This window comes from Giraffa tippelskirchi, chromosome 9 (assembly GCF_054371585.1).
Source record: "Giraffa tippelskirchi isolate mGirTip1 chromosome 9, T2T-mGirTip1v1.2.pri, whole genome shotgun sequence".
Taxonomy (NCBI): domain Eukaryota; kingdom Metazoa; phylum Chordata; class Mammalia; order Artiodactyla; family Giraffidae; genus Giraffa; species Giraffa tippelskirchi.
Genome location: NC_137283.1, coordinates 98,109,040 through 98,122,544, shown reverse-complemented (window position 1 = coordinate 98,122,544; position 13,505 = coordinate 98,109,040). Strand labels below are relative to the sequence as shown.

Sequence of the window (13,505 nt, the reverse complement as noted above, 5' to 3'; positions counted from 1 at the left end):
TTGCATGATGTACTTTGAATGTGAGTTAAATAAGCAGGGTGACAATATAGAGCCTTGTTATACTCCTTTCTTAATTTTGAACCAGTTAGTTGTTTGAAGTTCGGTTCTAACTGTTGCTTCTTTACCCATATATAGGTTTCTCAGGAGACAGGTAAGGTGGTCTGTTATTCTCATCTCTTTAAGAATTTCCCACAATTTGTTGTGATCCACACAGTCAAAGGCTTTTGTATAGTCAATCAAGCAGAGGTAGATGTTTTTATGGAATTCCCTTGCTTTCTCTAAGATACAATGAATGTTGCCAATTTGATCTCTGGTTCCTCTGTCTTTTCCAAACTTAACGTGAACATCTGGAAGTACTTGGTTCATATACTGCTGAAACCTAGCTTGAAGGATTTTGAGCACAACCTTACTAGCATGTGAAATGAAAGAAATTGTCTAGTAATTGGAACATTTTCTGGCCCTGCTCTTTTTTGGGACTGGAATGAAAACTGACCTTTTCCAGTCCTGTGGCCACAGTTTAGTTTTCCAAATTTGCTGGCATATTGAGTGCAGCACTTTAACAGCATCATCTTTTAGGATTTGAAATAGCTCAGCTGGAATTCCATCACCTCTGCTAGCTTTGTTCATAGTGATGCCTCCTAAGGCCCACTTGACTTCACACTCCAGGATGTCTGGCTCTAGGTGAGTGACCACACCATCATGGTTATCCGAGTCATTAAGACCTTTTTGGTATAGTTCTTCTGTATATTCTTGCCACCTCTTCTTAATTTCTTCTGCTTCTGTTAGGTACTTACTGTTTCTGTCCTTTATCATGGCCATCCTTGCATGAAATGTTCCCTTGACATCTCCAATTTTCTTGAAGAGATTTCTAAGTCTTTCCCGTTCTATTGTTTTTCTCTATTTCTTTCATCGTTCTTTTAAGAAGGTCTTATCTCTCCTTGCTCATCTCTTGCTTTTTGCTTCTCTTCTTTCCTCAGCTATTTATAAAGCCTCGTCACACAACCATTTTGCCCTCTTTCATTTCCTTTTGTTTGGGATGATTTTGGTCACTGCTTCCTGTACAGCATATATTTCCATCCATAGTTTTTCAGGCACTCTGTCTACGAAATCTAATCCCTTGAATTTATTCATCACCTCCAGTATAATCATAAGGGATTTGATTTAGGTCATATCTGAATGGCCTCATGGTTTTCCCTACTTTCTTCAATTTAAGTCTGAATTTTGCAACAAGGATCTGATGATCTGAGCCACAGTCAGCTCCATGGCTTGTTTTTTTGCTGACTGTGTAGAACTTCTCCATCTTCAGCTACAAAGAATATAATTAATCTGATTTCAATGTTGACTGTCCATGTTGACATCATGGACCATGATGTCCATGTGTAGAGTCATCTCTTGTGTTATTGGAAGAGGGTGTTTGCTATGACCAGTGTAGTCTCTTGACAAAACTCTGTTAGCCTTTACCCTGCTTCATTTTGTGCTCCAATGCCAAACTTGCGTGTTACTCAAGGTATCTCTTGACTTCCTAATTTTGCATTCCAATCCCTTATGATGAAAAGGAATTTTTGTGTGTGTGTTAGCTCTAGAAGTTCTTGTAGGTCTTCATAGAACTGGTCAACTTCAGTTTCTTAGGCATCAGTGTTGTTTGGGGCATAGATTTGGATTATGGTGATGTTGAATGGTTTGCCTGGAAACAAACCGAGATCATTTTATCATTTTGAGATTGCACCTAAGTACTGCATTTCAGACTTTCTTGTTGACTATGAGGGCTACTCCATTTCTTCTAGTGGATTCTTTCCCACAGTAGTAGATATAATGGTCATCTGAATTAAATTCGCCTATTCCCATCCATTTTAATCCACTGATTCCAAAGTATTGGAGCTTCATCATCAGTCCTTCCAATGAGTATTCAGGGTTGATTTCCTTTAGCATTGACTGGTTTGATCTCCTTGCTGTCCAAGGGACTCTCAAGACTCTTCTCCGGCACAATTCAAAAGCATCAGTTCTTTAATGTTCAGTCCTTCTTTATGGTCCAACTCTCACATCCATACATGACTGCTGGAAAAACCATAGCTTTGACTGCATGGACCTTTGTTGGCAAAGTGATGTCTCTGCTTTTTAATATGCACATGCACACATACATTTATTTATTCTTTTCAGAATCTTTTCCCTTATAAGTTGTTATAAAATATTGAGTAGTGTTCCCTGTGCTATACAGTAAGTCTTTATTGGTTATCTATTTTATACATAGTAGTTTAACCCCAAACTCCTAATTTATCCCCCCCTTTCTATATCCAACAAGTTATTTATCCATCTGTCTGCCAGTTGGCATTTGGGCTGCCTCTACATCCTGACCATTGCAAACAGTGCTTCATGAACACTGAAGTGTATGTATCCTTTTGAACAAGGTCATTTTTTTCTGAATATGTACTGAGGAGTAGAAATGCTGGACCATATGGTAAGCCCTTTAAGAAACCCTCATACTGTCATCCAGAGTGACTGAACCAACCCTTATTCCCACCAACAGTATAGGAGCCCCTCTGCCATGCTCTCGAACACCTGTTACCTATAGACTCCTTGATGATAGCCACTCCGCTATGCTCTAGAACACCTGTTACCTATAGACTCCTTGATGATAGACACTCTGCTAGGTACAAGACAACACATCACTGCTGCTTCGATCTGCACTTCTCTAATTAACAAGTGATGCCAAGCATCTTCTCATGTGCCCATTAGCCATCTGCACGTCCTCCAGGTTAGCCTCCTTGACTTACACTGAATACAGGTCAGTGATTCTGACAGTCTTCATTTCTTTTTATATCTCATCTACTGTGCATTTTCCAAATCTGCACAAAAGTTGGGAGATATGTCTTGCCCAGTTTTGCTACTTACATCCTTGTAACCTTGAACAAATCATGTAAACACTGTGAATGTATTTTATTATCTGTAGAAAGGGGATAATAGCATCTAACAACAACCATTAAAAATCAATTAAGAATATATGTAGAAAAGTGTTTTGTAAACTGCAAAATTCAAAGCAAATATAATTGATTATTATTATTTTTTACTATGCTACCCTGCAATGGCTTGCCAGCACTTCTTAACAGTAATACAATTTAGTGAGAGTCATTTCACTTTTCTCCACTGCATCCACAGACTCCTGATTTTAAAAATTCTTCAGCACTGCAGATTAGAGATAGAGTGATATAAAAAGTGCCATAGCTTATATTAACACTTCCCTATAATAACTTCTTTTTAAAACATTCTAATGGCTTGTAACAGAAATTTTGGAGTTCCTATCCCCTATCAAACTAATTCTGCCTCATGGAAATCCAGGACTGTATTTACAGCTGTAGGCCACTCTCACTGCGTATACAATATCCAAACACTGCTCAGCTGAAAGTGGCTGATTTTGCAGTCTTATTGTTGGTGCCAGTTTTCAGAATCTCTTCCATATTCTTTCTACCACAGCATATGGCTTTGCATGGTCTATTCAGTAAATATTCATAATTATTCCACTGAGCTTTGGTGACGATGAATGTGTGTGCTATTGGAGATAAATTGTGCAATCTGCAAGGAAAACAAAGATGAGTTTTTGCTTGGATATTTTTACTCATTTGGTGGTGGAGGCAGATGCTCCACTCCATAGAGAAGCAGGGCATTGCTCTGGGGAGAGGGATGCTGAGCCAGTCACATGCTCTGTGTCTTCCTTGTTTGTGTTTCATGACTGATTAGCATGCCTTCCACGAACACTTCTGATATATGGAAGTAACTATTTTCCATACAAGGTTATGAAAATAAGGTAATGCATGCAAAGGATATTCCTTTCCATAAGCAAAAGCTGAACTAGGAATGTAAACATTGCATGATATAAAACCCAAATATTTTAATATCTCTTCATTAAATATTAGAGGTTGCTTTCTTGTGTTACAACACAGTGAACACTTAGACAATGGCAGTAGCCAAAGTTGCATCAGCAACCGATAAAAGGTTCTTTGTTTTTTACTTTTCCTTTGCTAACTGTTATCCTCAAACCTAATAGATAAAATCATGAAATCTCTCCTTTCTAAGTTTTACAGTGGAATAAAATAGTTACAAATAGCTCCCAGGAAGCTAGAATTACTACTGTCAAAGAAAACCGCATGCCCAATTACCAGTATTTCATATTTCTGAACACAAGTAAATATGAAGTATGACCCAAATTCATTTGTGCATTAGGCTAGAAATACACTGGGATTTTCTTTTCTGTGAGAAAATGATTCTTTATAAGAAAAAGGATGAAACGGCTTTAATGTGGATTTACTACTGCCATTGCTGTCTGGGTAAATCTTCACATTTTACTTTTGAACCCCAAAGAAATCATCAAGTCACAGAATTAGTGAGTGATCCCTTTTGTACAAGCTGGAGGTCTGATTTGGTAGAAATGTATCCACAAACTCTATGAACAAGGACATGAAGGTCTGAGTGCGCCAGGTCTACAGGTTCATAAGAAGCTAATAAAAGCAAAAGGCAAAGAAAGAAGCATGCCTTCTCTTTGAAAAATATTCTTTAGATTCTAGCAAAGTCATTACAAAACACTGAGAGTACATTCAGGCACAATGTGATAATGCCCAATCTTCACAACTCGCTTTAGTTTACAAAAGTGACTGCAACCCCATTTTGTTCCTGCAACTTCTAGAAAACAGTAAAACTTCTACCCTATTTTAATATTCACCAGTCACCCAGCTAAATGATTTCAGTTAACAGCAGTTATAATATGCAGAATACTAGTATTTTGAGGGAGGTAGGGAAGAGAGTGTGGAACTAAATACTTTGTATAATTATATTTGTATAAAGGCCTCTAAAAAAGACAACAAACAATTTTCCTCAGCAAGCCCATTTACATAGCCCTTTATCTTTTGGACTCTCTTTTGCTAGGTCAAATGAAAGGAAATAGGGTATCTCTGAGGCTGTATAAGGAATGCAAAGGAAGGAAATGATGCAGAGGAAAAAGTGGCCTCACTTACATTTACTGGGTTCTTGGCCAGTAGCTTTGGCTCAACATTCTGCTGGAGGCACTCTGCTGACTTCTGATGGACTGTAGAGGTGAGGTCCTGCGCAAGTAAAGTAACAGTGATTGTGGACCACAGGAAAGCTGTTGCCATTTCCCTCTTTGTGTTTTTGCCTTTTGTCTTTGACCTTAGAAAGAACAATCCTCAGCTAATATCTGCACTGACAAGTGAAGCTGGAAGGGCTCTGCAGCACCCACGGGTCCAGTATTGGTTCACTCATTAAGCAATGGTGACCTTGCTTTTAAATTAGGGAATTTTATTCTTCCGAAAGGAACTCACAGACAGTAAATTTTTCTGTTTCTTTGTTTGCATCCATGCAGGAAAAGAAAGCTTCCTTCAATTCTAAGGTATTAAGAGAGAGTTCCTTGGTTCTCTGGGACTGAATTTAGAGACATTTTATATGGGAGAAGAAGAGCCAAGGCTTCAATGTTCCATTTAAAAAAACCACAACAAATACATTATGTGTGAGCAGAAATATTCCAGGAAAAATGGGGAAATGTTTATTTTTTTCCATTTTTCACTTATTTATCATTGCCCCAACTTCTTTCAAAGTTGGTTCATGTCAGTTTATAAAAAGACCCAAATGGAATGGCACATGTCTCAAGTTGGGCTCCTCAGAAGCAGATTCTGAGATGAATATTCATATTAAAGTGAAATATTATTAAGGGGAAAAAAAGGCAGAAAGAGGAGAATTTGCACTTGGAAAAGAGTGAGGTCAGATGAAAGTCTATAAGTGTGTGTAGTTCTCCATTCTGTATGAATTCAAACTAATTCTGATTTCCTTTACTAAATAGTATATGTATTAAAAAGAACATACATTTGTAGATCAGTTTACATACCAAGTGCCCAAGGGCCTGTTGGTGTGTTCTGGCAGGGACACTACATCTAAAACAGCAGTGTAGGTAAATGGCCATAGAATCCTTTGGGGGAAAGATCGGAGGAATCACTACTGTACACACACTGCGGTATAGGGTCCTTTCCAATCCATATTCATGTTGTCTCTCACTGTATGGGCTCTGTTTCTTGCAACTTCATAGAGGTTACTGTCTTATGTTTGTATTACAGCCATTCAGTGCCCCCTTTTCCTAAAAGTTTAATGCTTGGTCTCTGCTATTCTCGAATCTTATGATACTCATTGTCATTAGAGAGTCCATTTTCATAAATGCAACCTCTATCATTAACTTTTCTGTGTAGAGGACAGCTCACACTGAGCTTCTTTACAATGCCAGTGTCCGCTTCCCCATCAAAGTGATCATTACAGCCTTAGTGAAGGTAGTGTCTTCCGAGATTAGAAGAAAAAAGAACCAAGGGAAGAGGTTGAAGTTACTGGGTTTTTCTTAACTGACCCAGTTAGGATAGCCACCTCTCTTAGGTCACTTTTATATTCCTTCCAAAACACTCTGCTAGGGCATTTCTGGCAATACTGCTTAATTATTATTATTTTTCTTCCACTTTTACTGAGATATAACTGACATACAGGATATATAAGATGCACAGCACAATAATTTGACTTCTGTACGTCATGAAATGATTACAATAAATTTAGTGAACATACATCATCTCATGTAGACACAAAATTTTAAAAAAGGAAAACAAAATTCATTGTGATAAGAACACTTAGGATTTCCTGCCTCAACAACTTCACATATAACATATAGCAGTACTAATTATATTAATTATGTTGTACGTTACATCCCTAATACTTATTTATCACAACTGGAAGCTTGCTCTTTTTGACTACCTTCGTCCAATTCCCCCACCTCACCTCACTTCTGATAACCACAAATCTGATCTATTTTTCTATGAGTTTGTTTCTTTGTAAAGTGTAATTGACCTACAATACTATGTTAATTCCTAGTGCAAAATATACTGATTTGGTATTTATATAATTACAAAATGATCATGATAAGTCTGGTTACCGTCTGTCACCATACAAAGGTATTACATTATTATTAACTATTCTCCACACTGTACATTTCATACTTGTGTCTCATTTATTTTGTAATCAATATTTATTTCTCATTTAATTTCCCTCACCTAACATTGTGTGTGTGCTAAGTTGCTTCAGCCATGTCCAACTCTTTGCAACCCTTTGGACCACAGCCTGCCAGGTTCCTCTGTCCATGGGATTCTCCAGGCAAGAATATTGAAATGAGTTGCCATGACCCCTCCAGGGGATTTTCCCGACTCAGGGACTGAACCAGCATCCCTTATGTCTTGTCTCCTACATTGACAGGTGGGTTCTTTACCACGAGCACCACCTGGGAAGTCCCACCTAGCATTGCTTCACTCTTAATATGAGCCATTACTTTTTCTAAGATTTGAAAAATCATTCTTTCTTTTTCTTTCTCTCTTTGGCTGCATTGCAGTTGTGGCATGCAGGATCTTTGTTGTATCATGTGAATCTTTTGTTGCAGCACAGACTCTCTAGTTGTGATATGTGGGCTCAGTAGTTGCAGCATGTGGGCTTTCTAGTTGAGGCACTTGGGCTTAGTTGCTCAGGAGCAACTAAGGCCTGTGGATTCCTAGTTACCATACCAGGGATAGAACCTATATCCCCTGCATTGCAAGGCAGATTCTCAACCACTGGACCACCAGTGGAGTCCCTGAAGAGTCATTCTAATTATAGTCAACTACTGTAACTGGATCAATAATGTTAAGCATAGGCTTGGTGGTCAGAGAAACAGAACTACACAAAGGGCCAAATTGGGAACCTTAGCAAAGTCTCCAATGCTGGAGTCACAGGCCAGATAGGGAAAGAGTACAAGTCTGAGATTTGGGCTATGGATATCAGAGAAGATTCAGTAAGCAACACTGAACCCAAGAACCTTCTTGGTCTGCTAAAATAAGCTGCTATAGGATAGCAAGGATAGAGTATGTCTGAGAACCATACAAAGGGTTCAACTGTGGTGACTGCCTTACAAACTGGTACTTTTCTTCCTCAAGATCTACAATCCACCTCCTCTGGCTATTAAGCTAAATAAGTAGGTCAAGCTGCAGCAAGACCAGTTGGGAAAGATAGCCTTGCTATAAAGGAATAAAGGGGTTACTGACTGAAAGAGTTACAGGACCTGATATGTGACAAAAAAATTCTTGAGAATGCCTTAGAATGGATTCTGAGGGTGTATTTCTCATAGAGGAATAGGGAAGTAGGACCAGGAAGGGAAGAGGCTGACAAGATTGCAGTATCAAGAAAAGTCCTACTCAACTTAACCCTGGCTCAGTTCAAGAGATGACTTGTGGAAACAGTGCAGACCTCATCTACAAACTGTCTGCTCAGAGGGGAAGGTATGGATTATTTACACCCCTATACCCCTCAGGCATTGGTTAAAAGCTTCTCCTTTTAATAAAAAAGAATATTTAAATTTTCAGACAAATTTAGCTCTCTGTGGGCAAAGGTAAAGCGATTTCTAGAAGCCTGACCAAAAAAAGATGAACGTTGGCTTTTAAAACAGAAGCCTTAGTGTGCATTGTGCATTAAAAAAAAAAGTTCTAGGGATTCAAGGGTATGTGTACAGAACACTGACAGTATTGGCCACAAGACCCTATTTATTATGCTCCATGGTTCATGTAGAAAATTACTCCTGCATTTAGAGTGAGGTAAATTTCCATTACAAGTTGCAAGGGATGATCATAGGAATGACAAATACACTGTCAGTTGGTTCTATAGCCAACAGTTTTAATCTATTTTAAATGGAATATGTGCTTCTGCACTTGTTTTGATGGGTTTGTGTTAAAATTAAGCCATTCATGATTTACAAGCAAAAGTGTGGGTGATTAGCACAAAAAGCTGGGGTCTTGGTATGCAAACTGCAGCTGTGGAATAGATTTTTTTTGTTCTTCAATGTGAAGGTTTAATACAATTATGGCCTCATTAATTCTGTGCACTATCCTATTTAGTAAAAGGCTTTCTGAGGAAACTAGATGAGGAATGAGGGTAGGCAAAGCCAGGGGTAATTTTCTTCAGGAGAAAAAAAAAAAGATTAAGTAATCAAATTGGAAGATATGAGGGTTTAGAGAATAGGCATCATTCCTTGTTAAATACTGAACAAAGACACAGTTAGTAGAAAATTAAAATATCCTTTTAACATGATATTAAAACTTTTGTTGATTTCCAAAAAATTTACACTCTAGTCTTCTAGTAGGCAACAGGATAGGCATGCATTTTCTAAAATTACATTATAGATCTATTTATTTTAGCTATAAAATTAACTTAAATTATATAACAGGGGAAAGAGAAAAAAATATAATTGAAATAAGAATGGCCACAGGATGACTATGGACCTCTGTTTTCTGACCCAAGTTCCTGTGCCTAACACACAGTGAGGTCAAACAAACTGAAACATCAAAGTTTGGAGCAAAGAAAGTTTTATTGCAAGGACTGGTCAAGGGGGGTGAGAGTGGATGGCTTAGTCTGAACTTCCTGATGGTTTGAGGGGAGGTCTGCATGGTATGTGACCTTCCTCTGACTGGCTGGAGGTAAGGTAAGAGGAATCTCAGTCATCAGTCTTCTAGTTCCAACTAGTCAGGGGTCCACTTGCTTGTACTCAGTCTGAATACTATCCTCCACCTGTGCAGGGACCTTAGTTCCTATATTAGAACTCAAGAGATATATATTAGATTGCTACCCATATCCCATGAGCAGGAACCAGGACCTTGCCCCATCCCTGAACTATTATTCCTTGACAGTCTTTCTTTGTTTCTGCATCTCCTACTCCTCTAACTGAGTGTTCCCTGGTGGTTCAGGTAGTAAAGAATCTGCCTGTAATGCAGGAGACCTGGGTTTGATCCCTGGATTGAGAAGATTCCCTAGAGAAGGGCATGGCAACCCACTCCAGTATTCTTGCCTGGAGGACAGAGGAGGCTCGTGGGCTACAGTCCATGGGGTCACAAAGAGTGGGACACTACTGAGCAATTAACACTAACATTCCTCTACATAGTAACTGTTTGAATCTTCCCTTTTGAACTCAGGGAAGATCTAGGAGGCTGAAACCTTTTTCCTACAAATAATAAATGGGGAGCACAGAAGAAAGACTTTTCGTCCAGTGGGCCTCATACTGCTCAGTTTCACCTCATACTTTCTGGTCTAAAACAAATGAGATATATGGAACAGATAAGTATCTCCCCAAAAGCCCAGCTGAGCCCCCTGCTGAAGCAGATTTGCCCCAACTCGCCCACAGAGGCACATATAATAGAAGGTTGCCGTGGCAAGCCACTAAGACTTGGGATGGTTTGCTATTCCAATAGCGTGTGTGTGCATGCTCAATCTCTAAGCTGTGTCTGACTCTGTGACCCACCAGGCTCTTCTGTCCCTGGGATTTCCCAGGCAAGAATACTAGAGTGGGTTGCCATTTTCTTCTCCAGGGAATCTTCACAACCGAGCTATCAAACTCGTATCTGCTGTGTCTTCTGCGATTCCAATGGCAGACTAATACAACAAATCAGTCCCTTAAATCTGAATACTCTACCTTTTTTATACACACTATATATTCTGATACTAGAAAATTATATCAATTCTTTCCAGAAAAAAGCTTTATGGCTCTCAAGGTCAGATCTATTAGGGACAGAAACAAAAAATAAGGTCTAAATGGAAATAAACCATTGTTTTTGAGTTATGCCTTTTGAGAACACGAATCATCATTGATCTTGAACATTGTTCCACCTCTCTGGAACTCAAACACTGGAGAAGATGACCTGTAAAATTCCTTTAATTTCAATATTCTATGATTACTTGCATTGCTTTTTGTTATAAGAGTAACATGGAGTCCAAGTCCCAGGCAGGATGCTAACTGTAGGAAATCCAGTCCCCTTACCACCTATTGTATTCCCTCAATTTCACTTTAGTGAAACATGTGTGTGTGTGTGTGTGTGTGTGTGTATAATGAGTCAACATCTCTGAGTAGTTTATGTATAGAAACTACTCAGAGATGTTGAGCCTTTGCAGAAATCATGGCTAGAATTTGGCAGAATAACACAGAAAAGTTAGTTTGAAAGAACAAGTTGCCATTCTGTATGAACATGCAGAAGTATACAGGCAAGTTATGAAAACTGATTGTGCTGACATCTGTAGAACAACCACATCAAGAATGGGTGGTGCTAAACACGGCAGTATACTTACAGAATTTGATAGTCTTCCTTTTCTCCAAGCAATAGAGCCTGATCAACCCAATATGTGGAGTAACTCACATGTAAGGAAAAAGTGCAAAGATGAACTGTAATTGATTCTGTATGGCTGTTCTATACCCTGAAGTGAATACCCTTTTCCGTGTCTCTGACACCATCAGAATTAAATTATTGTGTCATTTTCTTCAACTAGGGTATGATATAAAGGATGTAAAAAAGCATCTTTCTAAAATTCTCTCTTCCACACTAGCTAATAAAAATAGTTTAAATATCGCCATTTCTATATATTTTCTGTAAATCATTCCCAGAATGATGACATATTACATCATTTTGTAGCTATTGATATATTTTCAGAGGTAAGTGTTCTTATTCCTAAAATAACATATTAGTGAAGATTTCCTTCTTTATGTCCTCCAAAGCATAATTCAGCCTCAGTGCCTAAATGAACTGAAATCCTTTTAGCTTCCTTTGATCCAGATATAATGCCCTTTTCCAGTTTATATTCAACCACCTTCCATGTCCAACCATCTTCCTATATGTATGAATTCTAGATTCAAGTCAGACATAGTTCTGAGATAATAGTTTATATTCACATTTTATTACATATACATATAATTTTTAAATAATTTACATTTATCCTATCATGTTAAATGATATTAATTACACTCAAGGAAAATAATTCCAGGAATGAGAAAAGAAAGTAAATGATGGCAATTGGAATTATAGTGATAAGGGAAACATGTTGGAGGAAATGGCATTTGAGTAAAAATCTGAGAGTGTAAGAGAGTGGCCCATATGTTTATTCAGGAGGAGAACATGCCAGGAAGAATTAGTACAAACTGGAAAGGCTCTGAGGCAAGCACCAGTAGCCTTCTGTGTTCATGATTTGAGATGGAATGAGTATAGGGGAGACTGATAGGAGATGAGGTCTGAGAGATGACAGACAGATAATGTGAACCTTGGAGGACATTGTAAAGAATTTGCTTTCACTCCAAATGAGATAGAAAGCCCTGGAGGGTTTTGAGCAGAAGAATGATGTAATCTGTTTCAAGTTCCAACAAGGTCATTCTGGCCACCGCCCTGGCCATTGATCTACAAGGGCAAGGGGAGATGGCAGGGAAGTTAGGACTCTACTGAAGTGATCCAAGTGAGAGAACAATGGCGTGGATAACGGAGCTGTTGAGAGTGGATCCACTTCTGCATAGATGTTGAATCTAAAATCAGTAAGTTTTTAGTCATATCGGATATGACTTGTGAATAAAGAGAAGCATGAAAAAAAGGGATTTGGGGCTTACAAGTGGAAGGACAGAGTTTCTATTAAGATTAGAAGATAGTAAACAGAACAGACATGAAGGGAGATATCTGAAAGTGAGTTCTGAATATGTTACATATGAGACATCTAACAGACCTTCTGATGAAAGTAGGATAAGAAGTTAAAATGCAAATCTGTAATTCAGTGTAGAAATCCTGGCTAGAAATGTGAATATGGGAGATGTGACTACATAAATTACATTTAAAGCCTTCAGCTGGATGAGATCACCAAAAGAATGAGTGTAGATGAAGAAGAAAAAAGCACTGATTTAAGGCAAAAGCTACCGAAACACCAACAAGATGAGGAATGATTAACAACTGCAGGATTTAGCGACATGCATCTCAGTACCCTTCCTTTTTAGTAGGTAGAAAATACAATTTCAGGACTAAATCTTCAAGACCAGGCAAAAATTTTAGGAGCTTTGCTGTAAATAAAGAAGTGAAACAGGAGGAGATTTGGAATGAGGAGAGGTGTTTTGTTTTATTTCTTTATGTTTATTTTAATTATGGGAGAAATATGTTTGCATATTAAGGTGATTCATCACAGAGGTAAAATTTGATGATATGGAAAAGAGAGGGTTGAATTAAAGAAACTACATCTTGAAAGGGGAGAAGAAATGGGATCTTGTAAATAAGTGAAGTATTTGGCCATGGCTAGGGCCACAGCTTAACTCATATTAATAAATTAATTCATACTAATGAAAGGAAGCAAAGTGTACAACCTAAGATTTAAGTAGAGAGGTCATTTTGGTAGTCCCTACAGCATGTGGAAATTCTGTTCTATATTTTCTGAATTTAAGAGCAACCATATTTATATGGAGGAGGGCATGGCAACCCACTCCAATATTCCTGCCTGGAGAATCCTATGGACAGATGAGCCTGGTGGACTACAGTCCATGGAGTCACAAAGAGTCAGACATGATAGAGCAACTAACACTTTCACTTACTCAATATTTATATGGAGGGACAGACTATGACATTTGAAGAGTAATCAAGGTATATGCAATCAGGGGAGAGGGAAAA

The 13,505-nt window shown here is 38.3% G+C and overlaps 1 long non-coding RNA gene across 1 annotated transcript in view; it reads right to left on the bottom strand.

The window, feature by feature from the left end:
- The window catches only part of LOC145522057 (uncharacterized), a 141,285-nt gene that overhangs the window by 4,811 nt on the left and 122,969 nt on the right, over positions 1-13,505 (bottom strand). The window contains exon 4 of the long non-coding RNA XR_014065879.1: positions 5,004-5,090. This is a non-coding gene — a long non-coding RNA (uncharacterized LOC145522057). The remainder of the gene's footprint in view (positions 1-5,003; positions 5,091-13,505) is intronic.